Source organism: Haemaphysalis longicornis, unplaced genomic scaffold (genome assembly GCF_048455015.1).
Source record: "Haemaphysalis longicornis isolate Haplotype H1 unplaced genomic scaffold, Haemaphysalis longicornis Haplotype H1 scaffold_8, whole genome shotgun sequence".
In the NCBI taxonomy this organism is placed as follows: Eukaryota; Metazoa; Arthropoda; class Arachnida; order Ixodida; family Ixodidae; genus Haemaphysalis; species Haemaphysalis longicornis.
The window spans coordinates 44,030,537-44,043,588 of record NW_027526445.1 but is presented as its reverse complement, the minus strand read 5'-3'; the positions used below and the strand labels follow the sequence as shown (position 1 = coordinate 44,043,588).

At 51.8% G+C, this 13,052-nt stretch overlaps 1 protein-coding gene across 1 annotated transcript in view; it reads left to right on the top strand.

Annotated features, from left to right (window-relative positions):
• Window positions 1-13,052, top strand: part of LOC144149890 (inactive tyrosine-protein kinase 7-like) — a 183,753-nt gene that overhangs the window by 106,552 nt on the left and 64,149 nt on the right. The window lies entirely within an intron of this gene.

Below are 13,052 nucleotides of genomic sequence, written 5' to 3'. Positions count from 1 at the left end.
ATAGCTTCTGGCCGTATACTGTTCAACCTGTTCTCCGCTCCATGCCCTTTAACAAAGGGGCTAGACACGTGCAACAAAGAAAACAGGAAATGGGGGCGAGCAAATGTGCCGTGCCAGGTCCATTGTCACTGCGTATAGAGTTCCTGCGGGGCACATTTCCAATTCATTTCCGTTCTTTCGGCGAAGTTTCCTTGTTCTATTCACGGAAAACCGTAATCGGTTTTAGCTCGGAAAGTCGGGGACGGAGAAGTCGCGTCTTCAATGAGCTAGCGGTGCTTGCTTTTCTTTCGGAGTCCCTCAAGGCATTTCTCTGTCCCCCCTGCTCTTCTTTCTTTTTTGTCCTCCATATTTCTCCGGTTCCTTCGTCGGCGACGTTTTTCTCGAGAAGTCGTCGCGTTCGCTCTCTATTCATTTTCTCCCGCTTTTCTCCTTCTACCGTCCAACTGCGAAATAATAATCCTCTTTACAACCGAGGCCCGGGAGGCACCACATTGGAAAGGTCGTGCCCTCTCCCCCTTCTTACAATCTTCTTCCTTTCTCCATCCGGCCTTTTTCCATACGTGAAAGAAGACACGCGCCCCAAAAGCTAACACATAGAGGAAAAAAGAGAGGAAGGAGCGGGCGTATCATAATGCCTCGCTGCCGGAAGAAAGAGGAATTTATGGCCGCGGATTCCTGGCGCTTCTGAAACCGCATAACGAGTTTCATTGTGCGCCTGCTTTCGGGATCACTTTATATTATTATCCGATCGTCTTATTCGCGCCGTCTTCTTCTCGCTGTGTTACTTTCGTTCATTTGCGCTTAGTACAGTTCCGGGCGGGATTGCTCGCTCTTTGTCTGCGCACTTTTTTATTCTTATGTGGGAGGTTGCCGATCGTTGATGTGTGCCCGTTCGTTTGGAGTTCTCTTAATTTGTGTATTATCTCGACGTAAAACTGTACAGGGAACTTTCCCGCGCTCCTGCAGTAGACGGCCGGTCTCGGCGCCGTCTGTCTACCTTTGTCGCGCATGGGTGGACATTTTCTTCTGGGCATTGTGTCTGACCAGAGACAAAAAAACCAAAGACAAGAAAGAGAAGCAAATAAGATCTCGCAATGAACAAGTTGTTACTAAGTACCGCCTATATTTCGCCAGACTTACGTGCACTTAGGGCACCTAGGAATTTCTGCTTCCTCCTCGTCTTTATACATGTTAACATTGCGTCATGGAAAAAGGTTGTAACTTTCCGAACGGTTTAACTTTCGTTTCAACCTGGACGTCTCGCTCATGTCCGCGGCGATGTCGACGTACCCACATCTTTGTCATGCATTGTTGGTCCGGACCCTGTGTCGGGAGATTAATTACCCGGAAGGAAGATCGTCCCAGTCACGACTCCCGACCCAACGATGGCGGCTGAACGTTAGTGACATGAAACTCGGAAACCACCGGCCTCCGCCTTCATTCTCTGGCGCTCAGTGACTACACACGTCTCGTCGAAAAGGGGGCGCGGTCGTAAAAGCGCTTCGTGGCTTTTGGACTCCGACGGAAGCCGAGATTTTACGGCTTCATCTGATGCGTCACAGCCAAGAAGCCGCGACGAGGACTCACTACGCCATCTTTCGTGGTCTTTTTTTTTTTTTTTCGCTGCTTTATCCTACGTTCTTAAAAAAACATGGCGAGATAACCGCCAACGCAACTCTCTCCCTTCCCAACTTACTTCCTTTTGTTTTGGAGAAGAAAGTTCACGGGACCTGAGCGCGAAACGGCCGCAGTCGCGCTCGACTGCCGGTATAAATTGAATCCGCTCTGCCCCGTGTGGGGCGCTTATAATGAGCAGCCGCAACGTTTATGACTGACGAGGCTTGAGCCGTGGATTCGTTTATACGAGGGCCCGTGGGCGAGCACGTCCGTCATACGGCTGCAGTCTCGTCAGCCTTCTCTTCAATAATAAAGCCGCTGCGCGCACGCACGCCACAGCAGTGTGTACGCTGCACAGGGAGCCACTAAACGTCGCACGCGTGATTTGTGGTTGCTTTTTTCTTCCCGATTCTGCGGTTTCTGTTTTGTTTCTGTCTCGCGAAGACATTAAACGTATGTGCGGACTCGCCTGCACACGATGCGGGCCGATGTATATGTATATGTATACGTGAGTAATTACGACGTCGCTGTTAGTCGTAAAAAGGGGGAACCGAGTTTGATATTATATATACACCCCGAAACGTCGCTTGTGTTTTGCCCAGGAGGCAGGGTCTCTGAACTTTAGGGAACAATAAAATGAGGCCGCTTTGATAAGCTTTTGCTTTTCCATGTCGCTCACGGCTCATGATATACGCTCGGGCACCGGCGCCAACTATGAAGCTTTTCGACCTGTACCAATCTCACTTTCCGGGCCGTACGTCATTAAAAGCACATAACATTGTTAACTCCGACTCGGTTTCATGGCGTATACGGCTTTTTGATTTTATGCTGCAGGTGCCTCGTAGCGACAAGCGTCACGCATTGCACGCTTCCGCGCTCACGTGTCATTCGTCGTTTATGTGTTAAGTTGGCGTGCTAAATATTGCGGCATGTGCTCATTCATGGCGGCGTTGTTTATTGTTTGTTTGTTTATTCTTTGCTTGCTTTATTAAGCGCAATCGAGAAGTGGTGAAAGAATTATCCCAAACACGCCTGCCCCCATCTTTACTCTGGTGCATCCCGTTTGTGGTGTGTTTGTAAGTGGCATTTATTAGTTGCAAATTTAACTGTGCTGACTTTGGTTCCCGCGGCTGTGGTTGTGATTGCATAGCTCAGTTAAAAACTAAAATTTCGCTCTCTCCAGATCTGGGCAGCATAAAACGAATGAGAACAACAGGTTGTCTTGCGTTTTAGTTAGGTGCATTGCACAGCCATATTATGGACGAGTAATTTGGCAGCAGTTACTGACGTGACCAGAGTCCTTGCATACCACCGATGTCTCCGCAGACCTTTTTTATGCAAGTAGCGCATCCAAGTTTAGTAAAGCCTCGTTGTTATAAAGTCGTTTTTATTCGAATTCTCGCTCTCCTGGAAGTTTTGTAGAGCCCCAATGGCATTGGAGAGTGAACAAATCATCGCCGCTTTTAACACAGTATACCGCTTACAACAACGAAGTCAGTCTGCGTGCACATCGTTATAACCAGGCTTATTACAGACATTTGTCGCCCGAAATTCCCACACCTTTCCGCGGGCCCCAACCGGGACAACAGTCGCTACCGCACAGTCGTGACGTCACTTTCTAAAGTACCGTATTTTATCGATTCCAATGGCCACCTCTTTATTTTTCAAACTCGCGGGGTTCGAGGTGTGGCGGTTGTAACTTGAGTCTAAGGCCCGGTTAGGGCATGCCAGCGGTGGTATTCGAAAGAGACTTTCGTCTTGAAGTAGTGGCCTCCTTTATTTAATTGTTAGTTTCTTGCGTCCTTGAAGAGACGAAAAATCATTTTCCGGAGAAATCGCTACTGAAGAAGTTGTAATTTCGGACTTCTGCGTGACAACATTTTTCCGCTTAGGGTGAACCGATTGTGGGCCCGGCGAATGGGTCCCCGAGGTCTGCCTTCCTTATATTGCGGTGCACGCGGCAAAAAAGAAAAAAAAGGTGAAAATGCCAAGCTGTTGTACACGGACACCAAGAAGCCCACCGTTCTGCGAGGCCGCTGGCCAGAGCAGGTCGAGCTGCGTAGTCCGCGGTTGACACGGGCCCTCTAATGGACATGTCGTGTCGCGACCGCGGTGTAGTCGAGCTTGGTGGATGCGGGCTATCGCGAAGACGCTCGCGCAGAACCGGAAGTGAGGGAAGCAACCCCGGTTGGTCCATTTCCGGCATGGTCGTCTCCCCGCAGGTGTCTTAATCTGTTTGGCCATGGTGTGTCTACCGCTGCGTTATCAGCGGGCTTGTCGCTCACGCGATATGTGATTTCGAGAATAATAATGAAAAAAAAAAAAGACTTGTGAGGCTTTTACGCTCCAAAGTTGACCCGTGGAGTAGTGCAATACGGAATAACTTCGACCCCCTGGGGATCCCACGCCATATCAAAGCGCGTTTTTGCACGCGAAGGGATTAGATCAGCTTAGTATTCCGTGCTGTGCCATGCCGTGCTCGGCTAAGTATATAAGCTACCGGTCCAGAAAACAGAACATACGTGACCGCCAATGCACTAGCCTAATGAAACGCCGCTATTTTAGACGTGGCGGCGTTACGGGACCTGGTCTGGTCTCTGCTTTTTAGGGGCGAAGCTCCTTAAGTCATGGGTCTGTCCATCCCTTGTGTCTGGTGGTACGTGACCGCCGCATGCTTTCGGAGATGTCGCAAAGTGGGCCGCGTTGCACGCGCAAGAACCGGCTGCAACCGGCAGCGCAAACTCGGCACCGGGAGCGCGAGCTTGTCTGTGTTCGCCAACGGAGGCGCGAGCGCACGTGCACTGCGAGGGGGAGATCACGCAAGAGATCACGCCACGAACGCAGCCAGTCGTTCTCGGAGATCGAACGAGACGCAAGGACCTTTGCTCGTTTCCTCTCGTCTTGTTCGGGCACAAGTTCGCCCTAAATAAAAGTTCTTTCTTTACCGTTGTGTCCCATCCTACGTGACAAATTGTGGTGGAGGTGCGGGGTAGTCCTCGATGGCACGGGGTCTTTCACCAGGTCTGGACCTGGGAGCATTGACTCGGAAAATCAAAGTTGATTTGTACAATGTACGCACACAGCCTTACGTCTTTCTTAATGATGTAATGGGCGAACTTTCACGGGAGAGTTACGGTTACCGATGATCTCCCCCTCTCGAGCTTCGCCCCACTTATCATCATTCATTCTATGGATATGGCGTGATTTTTTGTTTGAATGTGGTGTAGCTTGCAAAAATGCGGTGGAACGAAATCTCCACACAAAGTGGCCACCACTGGTGCACAGTATCGGGTTCTTGTTTCGCTGCCCGACGCTGTAGCAGTATCGCGTATCCTCTTGCTTCGCTGCAAACGTCAATCGCGCTCTACACCTATTCCCCTCTCTCACTTCCCTTTCTTCCTGACCCTCCTGCCATCCGCACCTTGCCTCCCCCATATTCAGCTATATTCAGCTACACATTCAGGGACACATCGGCCTGCCTGGGTACTCGCTTACGAGGACTGGTGGATCCGTACGAAGGGCCGCATCAAACAGACGTTATCCGCACTTTGGCGGTTCGTTCTGGACTCCTCCATGTTGGGACACTATTGAGATCTTCATCTTCCCTCCCTCCCCTTCCCCATGCGGCCTTGAGCCATCCCTTTCAATAAATGTTCGTTTGTTTGTTGCCTCCTACATTCCTCACCCTCCTCCACCTCTCCCTTGTCCTCCCATCCTCCACTTCCCCTCCCGCTCCTCCTACATTCCCGCTCCCGCGCCTCCTACATTCCTCACCCGTTGCCCTTGCATCGCCACCGTTATCCTCCCCCTCTTCCCTAACATTCCACACTCTCGCCCTGTCCCCGTCCCCTCTCCTCCGCGCCTTTCACACTCGCCCACCGAGTCGGTGGGCGAGTGTGGTCCGGTGGGCGAGTGTGGTCTTCCCGCGGTCCTGCCCTCACCCAACACCACATAGGTTGGTTTTGCCTCATCTCCTTCCGGCATAATTCTTATGAGCAGTCGCTTCAACTTTTATTACTCGAGCGGCTTCATTTACGATCTGTGCCTAAAATTAAAATGGCCTTCAGCGAAACCACAAACGGAGCTCTCGCCGTATCTCTGCCTGTATCTCGGAGCATCTCATCCGATGCCCATCTCGTTCGATGCGTGCACGACAATAGGACGCATATATTCACCCAGTTGGCGTTCGCACAAACTCTACTAGAGTATTTTAAAGGGACATGCACGGCAGAGCCAACCGCTTTTTGTGGAGTGCATAGCGCAGGTGAAAGTAAGCGTTTTGTTTAGCGGGGTAACCACAAGGAATTTCTAAATAAATTGGCCGAAACAGCTTTTATTCGGCACTACGCTTTCCGCTGTCTGAAAGCTGGCGCCAAGTGCTGCCTAAGGTCGCGGGTTCGATGCCCGGCCGCGGCGGCCGCTTTTCTGATGGAGGCGAAAAGCAAAAACGCCCGTGTGTACGAGATTTCGGCGCACGTTAAAGATCCCCAGGTGGTCGAAATTAACCCGGAGCCCTCCACTACGGCGCGCCTCATCGCCTGCGTTGCGTCGGCGCGTTAAACCCTACAATCAATCAATCAATCAATCAATCAATCAATCAATCAATCAATCAATCAATCAATCAATCAATCAATCAATCAATCAATCAATCAATCAAATCAAGTGCTGCCTAAGAGTGACGCTACCGTACGTATATATATGCAAACAGCTCCGTTTCGGTTTCAATGCGGAATCGCAAAAAGCGCGCAAAGGAATAGGAAAGCGTCCATTGTATTGCCGCGAACCATGCATTGGGTTTATTTATTTTGCTTTTACCGCCGGGCTGCGCCTGTCTGTGTTATCTGTGTGCCAAGGGAAGCGCCTGTTCCATTCTTTCTGTCTATGCCGCAAGTGATAGGGAGAGCGTTCCGAACTAACGTGAACAGCCTGGAATAATCTTCTTTGTTATGGGTGTAATTCGACGGTTCCAGAAACACTCGCGCCCAAAGATAAATATCCGCGGAGCCGTCGCCGCGGCATTCGATTCGCCGAGATTCGCCTACGCACGTCACTTTTGTTGTCTGCTGCTTCGCCGCCTGTGTATTCTTTGAGTTGTTAGGGGAGCACAAGTTCGCTCCAATAAACTTGTTTTTTATTTAAGGCAGCTGCGTCCTCTTTGTCTACGTGACAGTATTATTGTTTCAGCTGGGAACAAGTTTCTAAAAAAAAAGAAACCCTTTTCAAGTCACGTACAGAGAAAGCATGTTCCCGTGCGGTTCAGTGTCGTGGTTGCCAGCATTCTGTTTAATAGCATGCTTAAAGCCGCTTGACGTCAAAATTCCGCTTTCAAACGTTCTAAGCCCCTATCAGGAAAACCGTTTCGTTTCGAGGTGTTCGAAGTTACGCGTTTTTTTTTTTTTTTTTTTTTGTGGTTAGAGAGCATTACTGCGCAAAGACAGGTTGGTTGTCCCTTTGAGCAATATTTTAAGCCTCTCCCCCCCCCCCCCCCCACCTCTCAAACTTCTCTTTCTTTTTTGCTCTACGAGCGCGCGCATCAGATCTGGCTTGCCGAAAAAAAAAAAAGAAATTGAAGGAAATGTAGAGAAAGAAGGGCCTTTACCCCGCGGGACCCTGGCGTGTTTGGCGCACCGACGCGTCCTCTACCATCAGGCGATTGAATAACGGGTTCGAGGTTACGACCCGCCGTGCGAGGGCGTTCGTCACGTGTATGCGTCGGGCTCGTGTCACGCCCACCCTGTGTCGCCTGTATACGTAGTGTACGGTGCGCGTAGAAAGACCCGGCAGGAGGTCGTATAAATCAGCTGAACCGCCTATCGCATCCTCTTGGTTTCCGTTATCTGTTTATCCATGGAAGAGTTTCTTTTTGCGAGTTCACCTCTTTCGCTTGCACCCTTTCCCTCTCCCGTTTTTTTTAATGCGTAGCATTCTTTGCCGGGTACCGCCGCAGTCGGGACCGTGTAACGCCCTGTATTTCCACAAAAATGCGTAACTGGTGCAAGTAACTCCTTTAATAGTTGTGATAGCGTAAGTGGAGACACAAGGTGGAACATAATTTCGAAAAATCTCAAAATAAGAAAAATCAGGAAACCTGACCCGGCCAGTCAGTAGGGGACTTCATTTCATCGACCAGGCGCTCATTTATCCGTTCACGTGTGCACAAATCGAGGAACCGCGCCCGCCCTGGATTCGGTTTGACGACCCGCGATGCACCGTAATCGCAAATCGATACCCGCCGGCTGTATTTACCACCTGCATGCGTGTTCCGTGACGACGGCACGGAGAGGACGACGCGGGGCATCCAACGTCCGTAACCACAAGTGGCCGTTGGTCGAGCCCGTTTGATCGAACTCCTCGTCGCCTTGGCCAGTTCCGGGCCGTAGCACGCGGGCCATTAGACCTACCCGTTAATTGTGCGGGGAATGATTGTACGGTGGCTTGGACACTGGATGAATGCTTTCACAGTGTGCATTCCTTGTACAAGGGATGCCACAAGCAGGAATTAGGGGAAGTAGTTTTGGGGCTATATATATATATAGTCATAGCGGCAATGACAGTTCGATCTCGGGGCATGCAACACAATCAATCAATCAATCAATCAATCAATCAATCAATCAATCAATCAATCAATCAATCAATCAATCAATTTGAACTACATGGCAGCCACCAGCTGGGCTCGGTCCACGGCCCGGTGTATACAAGGCAAGCGGGAGCAGCCACCTGGTTGCCAACATTACCACGACCTTACTTGCTTTTACAAGTTCCAATAGGTGTGTATTTCAGTACAGTGCGCAACACCCTTGTCTATAACACGGAGTTCAACTTCAACTAGTTACCTCTCAAAACTGCAGACTCAAACTTGTCACAAAAAACGATATCAATATATATGGTTAAGACTTCAGAATGACGCAATAGTTTTCTTCAAATGCTTTTCGTTCGAGGCAAGATAAGGCTATATAGGTACGAAACCTGTGTTATAGACAAGGGTGTTGTCCTGTGTACGAGTCGAATAGCAAGGAAATAAGCGTATGCATAGCAAGAAGAAAAAAGAACCAAAACTGCGGCCGAGGCAGGGCGCACTACACATTTTCGTTCGTTTAACACCAGCGCTAACACGCGTTTCGAAGCCCTTAAAGCATGCCAGTGGCACTCTTTACATGGTGCACAAAAAGACTGCCGAGCGACATGTCCATTAATGAGCCAATGGCTGAATCTCACTCGGGAGTTTCAACGGCCATCGACTCCAAATGGCCGGTCCGTTGACCCAATGACTGCCCCTCCGTGAAGAGTTACAAGGGGCCATCGACTCCACTGTCGATTGAAATTTTCCGTGTCGCACTGGTGTAACCCTATAGGTACAAGGTGCACACGCATACGGTGCTGTTAGTTCGACGGAAACGTAAGCAGTGACCTAGAGGGCACGACCTGTCTGCAATTAGTTTCGACACGGGTTCGAGGGTATCGCTACAGCCTAATAGCGAGAGATCGAGGGACCACAGGGGAATCGAAGACCGTTAAGAACCGGCGCGCAGCGCAACTTCCGTCGCTAATGTAGTCGTCCCGATGCACGGACCGTCTGATGATCTCCTGCAGGGCAGCGCGAGCAGCGAACGTGCAAACGGGAACGGGACGAGAAGAAAGGGCGCATCGACGGTTGGCCCGTCGGTAATTACGGGGTAATCAGCGGAAGAGCGCGCACGCGTGGTCGTTCACCGACAGCCCCGTGCGTGTGGGCGATCATTTGTCCGTTCGATTTTCTTTCCAATCCAGAGCATCGTCGGCGCTCCCTTTCGATGCAGTCGTCTTCGAACCGGGGCTCGTGTGAGGTTCCATTGTCGCGTTAGGAATGTGTCGCAGTGAACGAGTGTTTCACCCAGCTGTGAAGATCCAGGTTGTAACGTACTTTTTAAATTCGTCCGTGTGCACTTTCGTCATTGCGTTCCTGGTGGGCCGAGCGGGCGACATCTTTTCGATGTCAGGACGTGTTCGTATTGGGTACGACGCTTTGGTACGACGTGGTTTGAGGGGTCTTCAACTCATCTTAAGGTTTTAGTGGGCTCCTTTTAGCGCACATTCGAAAAAAAGAGCGAAGGCATATCCCACCTAGGTGGGAATCAACGTAAAGCGGGGCATTACTGTCGTTTTCACTTGAACGTTTTCAGAGGACGTCGGTTTCTCGCCGAAAAGGTCGCGCGGAAAGGCCGTGACCACGCGGTCCTCATACACCGGCCCTTGGACTATTTTCCCGACGTCACCGAACTGACCCCCGTGCATCAGGCGCTTGATATCCGTTAGTTCTTCCGCTTGTCGCTTCTGCACAAGGCTGTATAGTCTTTCGTTGCCGCCACGCGTCGTTGCCTTGCCTCCAGTTTTCGAGCCAGCGTACACTCGCTCTCTCCACCACGTTTCGCTGCTGATCAACTGAGGACTGTCCTCTTGGCCAGCACGCTGTTTAGACGGCGGCAGCTCCAAGCGGAGATCATGCATGACACACGCACGATCTCTGGAATGCCTCCCCGGCCGCGTCATTCCGTCTCATGTGAAAATCTCGTAGTGCCATCTACTCGTTCGTTTTGGACATCGGGGACATCCTCTGGACCAGCTACTAAAACGACGAGCCGTCACGCCGACAGAGAGATAATGCGTGAAACAACACGAACACGCGCACCCACTTGCTGGTCAGACGGATTGATTTAGATTTTGGGTGTTTTACGCGCCTGAGTGACAGATGAGCTATGAGACGCGCCGTAGTGAGGGCTCTTCCGCAATAATGTTGACCACCTGGGGATACTTGTAGGCAAAGCGCGAGGCCTGCAGGCACAGGACGAGACAAGGGATGGGACGAGGACTGTGTCTGCCTCGCGCTTTGCCTACAAGAATGCATCACCAACAAGCCCAACTTTACACTCTCACCTGGGGATCTTTAACGTGCACCGAACCATTGACGCCCGGGCGTTTTAACAGCGATAAATGGTGGTTGGGCCGCCGAACGTGCTCAGGAAAATCTAGCCGAGCCATGACGTCATCGCGCGTGCCGGCACCGTAGCTTGGCCTCGCCATGCTAGGGCGGGACTCGTGTCGCCACCTGTCGGAGCCGCGATACAACTGATATAAGCACGGCTTTGAAAACTCGTCGCGGGGTGGCTCGCTCCATTGCTTGTTGAGTCGAGTGGTGCAATTTTGACGCTGCAAAGAGAAGAAATAATGCCAAAATGGACGAAGCCAGGAAACGGAGAAGCGGTAATGTTAATGAACGTCTAAACGAGCGGCCGAGACTACAGACCACCCGAGCCGAACGGTGGGCGCAGAACGAGCTCGAAAAATTTTGAGCAAGCGCTTGTCCCGCTGCGCCCTCCGATACTCTTGAATCTTCAGTGTGTGGACCTGCTCTCTACGGCATGCCAAGGAATGAGGCACACTGCGGTTGCGTGAAAGAACTCTTTACTTACATCTTCCACGTCGCTGTCGCCCCTCCGGGCATACACACGCACACACCAGCCAAAAACCCCAGCGTCCCGAGTCTCTGTCCCCGCGCGCGGTTCCTCTTCACCAGTGCCAGCTCCCTCACCTCGCCGCCCGCTGCCCCGTGTCCGCCAGCGCCATCTCTCGGGCGCCGACGTCTCCAAGTCTTGCGGCCCGGTAGCCGCACGGCAGGCGAGGAGGGCAAGGGAAGGGAGCTCGCGGCGTGGGGCTCTGGGCAACACCCTCTAGGCCAGAAGGTGTCGTGCCAAGGCACTCCCCACAAGTGCAAAGCCGGTGGTCACGCGTACATTGTACATACATACTTTAATCACCGAGTGTTCATTGTTCTTTGGTGGTCTAACACGACCACACCACGCAGAAAACATGCCCGTGCCTCCAAGCGTAAGCCGGCATAAACTTACCGAATCAAGAATAAGCTAGGTGGGTCCGCCAACTCCGCTGTTTGCCCAGTCTTCGCGCCACGAGCGCGAAGCTGCTGCATTTTTTTTTAAACAAAGCATTACTACTTTCGCCCAGCGGTTTCGCCGCTCATGCGCAAATTCACCATTTGACCTCAGACACACCTCCTCCGACAAACCCCTTGAAGCGCATCGCGTGATTCTCCTGGCCCGCTTCCTGCGCACAAGGCCCCGTTTTCAGTCGTTCTGCTCAACTGATCAGCTGAGCGCCGCGCATTCGCGGGCGCTCAGCTGATCGGCAGCCGACCAACCCCGCCGCCTCCCACGCGTGCGCCACTGGGTCGTCTGGGGCTACGTGATTCATATTCGCCAGGCGAAGAGGAAAACCGCGTTCGCCGCGAGTGAAAGCGAGGCTGGCCTCCTGTGAGCGTTGCGCGGGACCGAACGGCGTTGAGCCGTGGTCGGCAACACTGCGACATCAAAGATTAACCAATCGAAACCGAGACTCAACTAGACTAAGCGACGGTTTTGCTTTGCATATCCAAGGTTAGCCGAGGTAAGCCGCAGCCATTTTTTTTACTTTCGCCTCCACCAGGAAAGTGGCAGGTTAACGGCGTAAATCTGGCGCTGCAATCGCAGGCCGTCGTGGGCTCTTTCATTGCAGTTAGCGACGTTCCTCGCATACTTGGCTTGGCTAGCCAGAAAGCTTCTTTTTTGTTTCGAAGGCAAAATCAACAAAATAGAGGAACATCTTTTTCTTGTTAACCTTGCACGAAGCTTTAAAGAATCCCTGACAAATAAATGTTTTGGGAGCTTCAATTTTATAACAAAATAAATGTGAATATTTTTCAGCAGTAGTATTGTTGCTTTTAGATGCAGAGCATCTGATTCACTCGCCTTGTCCCTCCGGCGTCGTCGTCGTCGGCGTTGTCCGCCCCTCCCCCATTCTCCTCGCCGCGCCAGCTGCGCTCTCCGCCGCTCACCCCATCTCTTCTCCGATAGCGAACTCTCTCTCGCGAGCCACCATAGCGAGGGGCATTGGATTGGATTCGATTGGCTTGGATTGGATTGTGTTGGATTGTGTTGCGTCATAGCCGCGGCAGACGCGCTGGGGCCGCCGCATGTGCAGTACTCTCTCTTCCGCGGTTTCCTCTCCTTCGGGCGCGCTGCGCATATAACCGGTGTGCCGTTCTCCGGCGAAGCAACATCCACGCTTGGCTCAAACACCTTGAGTCCGCGCCGCTTTACAAGTACGCCAACGTCGTCATCGGCTGGGACCGGCTTACGCAGTCCCCTCAACGTTATGCGCGCTATAAAACGCGGTCCCTTCGCCGCTCCGCCTATGCGTCGCATCTACACAGCGGTTCCCGCGAGGGGAGGTGGGAGTTTTTTTCCCGCCAGAGGCAACTTTCCAGTGTATTCATGAGCTATGCCAAGGACAAGTGTAGCCTGCCTGCCCTTTACATTACGGAGCACGTGCTGAAGCGCGGCGCGTCGAGACAGTGGCGCCAGAGTTCCCTCTGGTTTATATTAGTATGTATGGGTTAAAGGGTCACC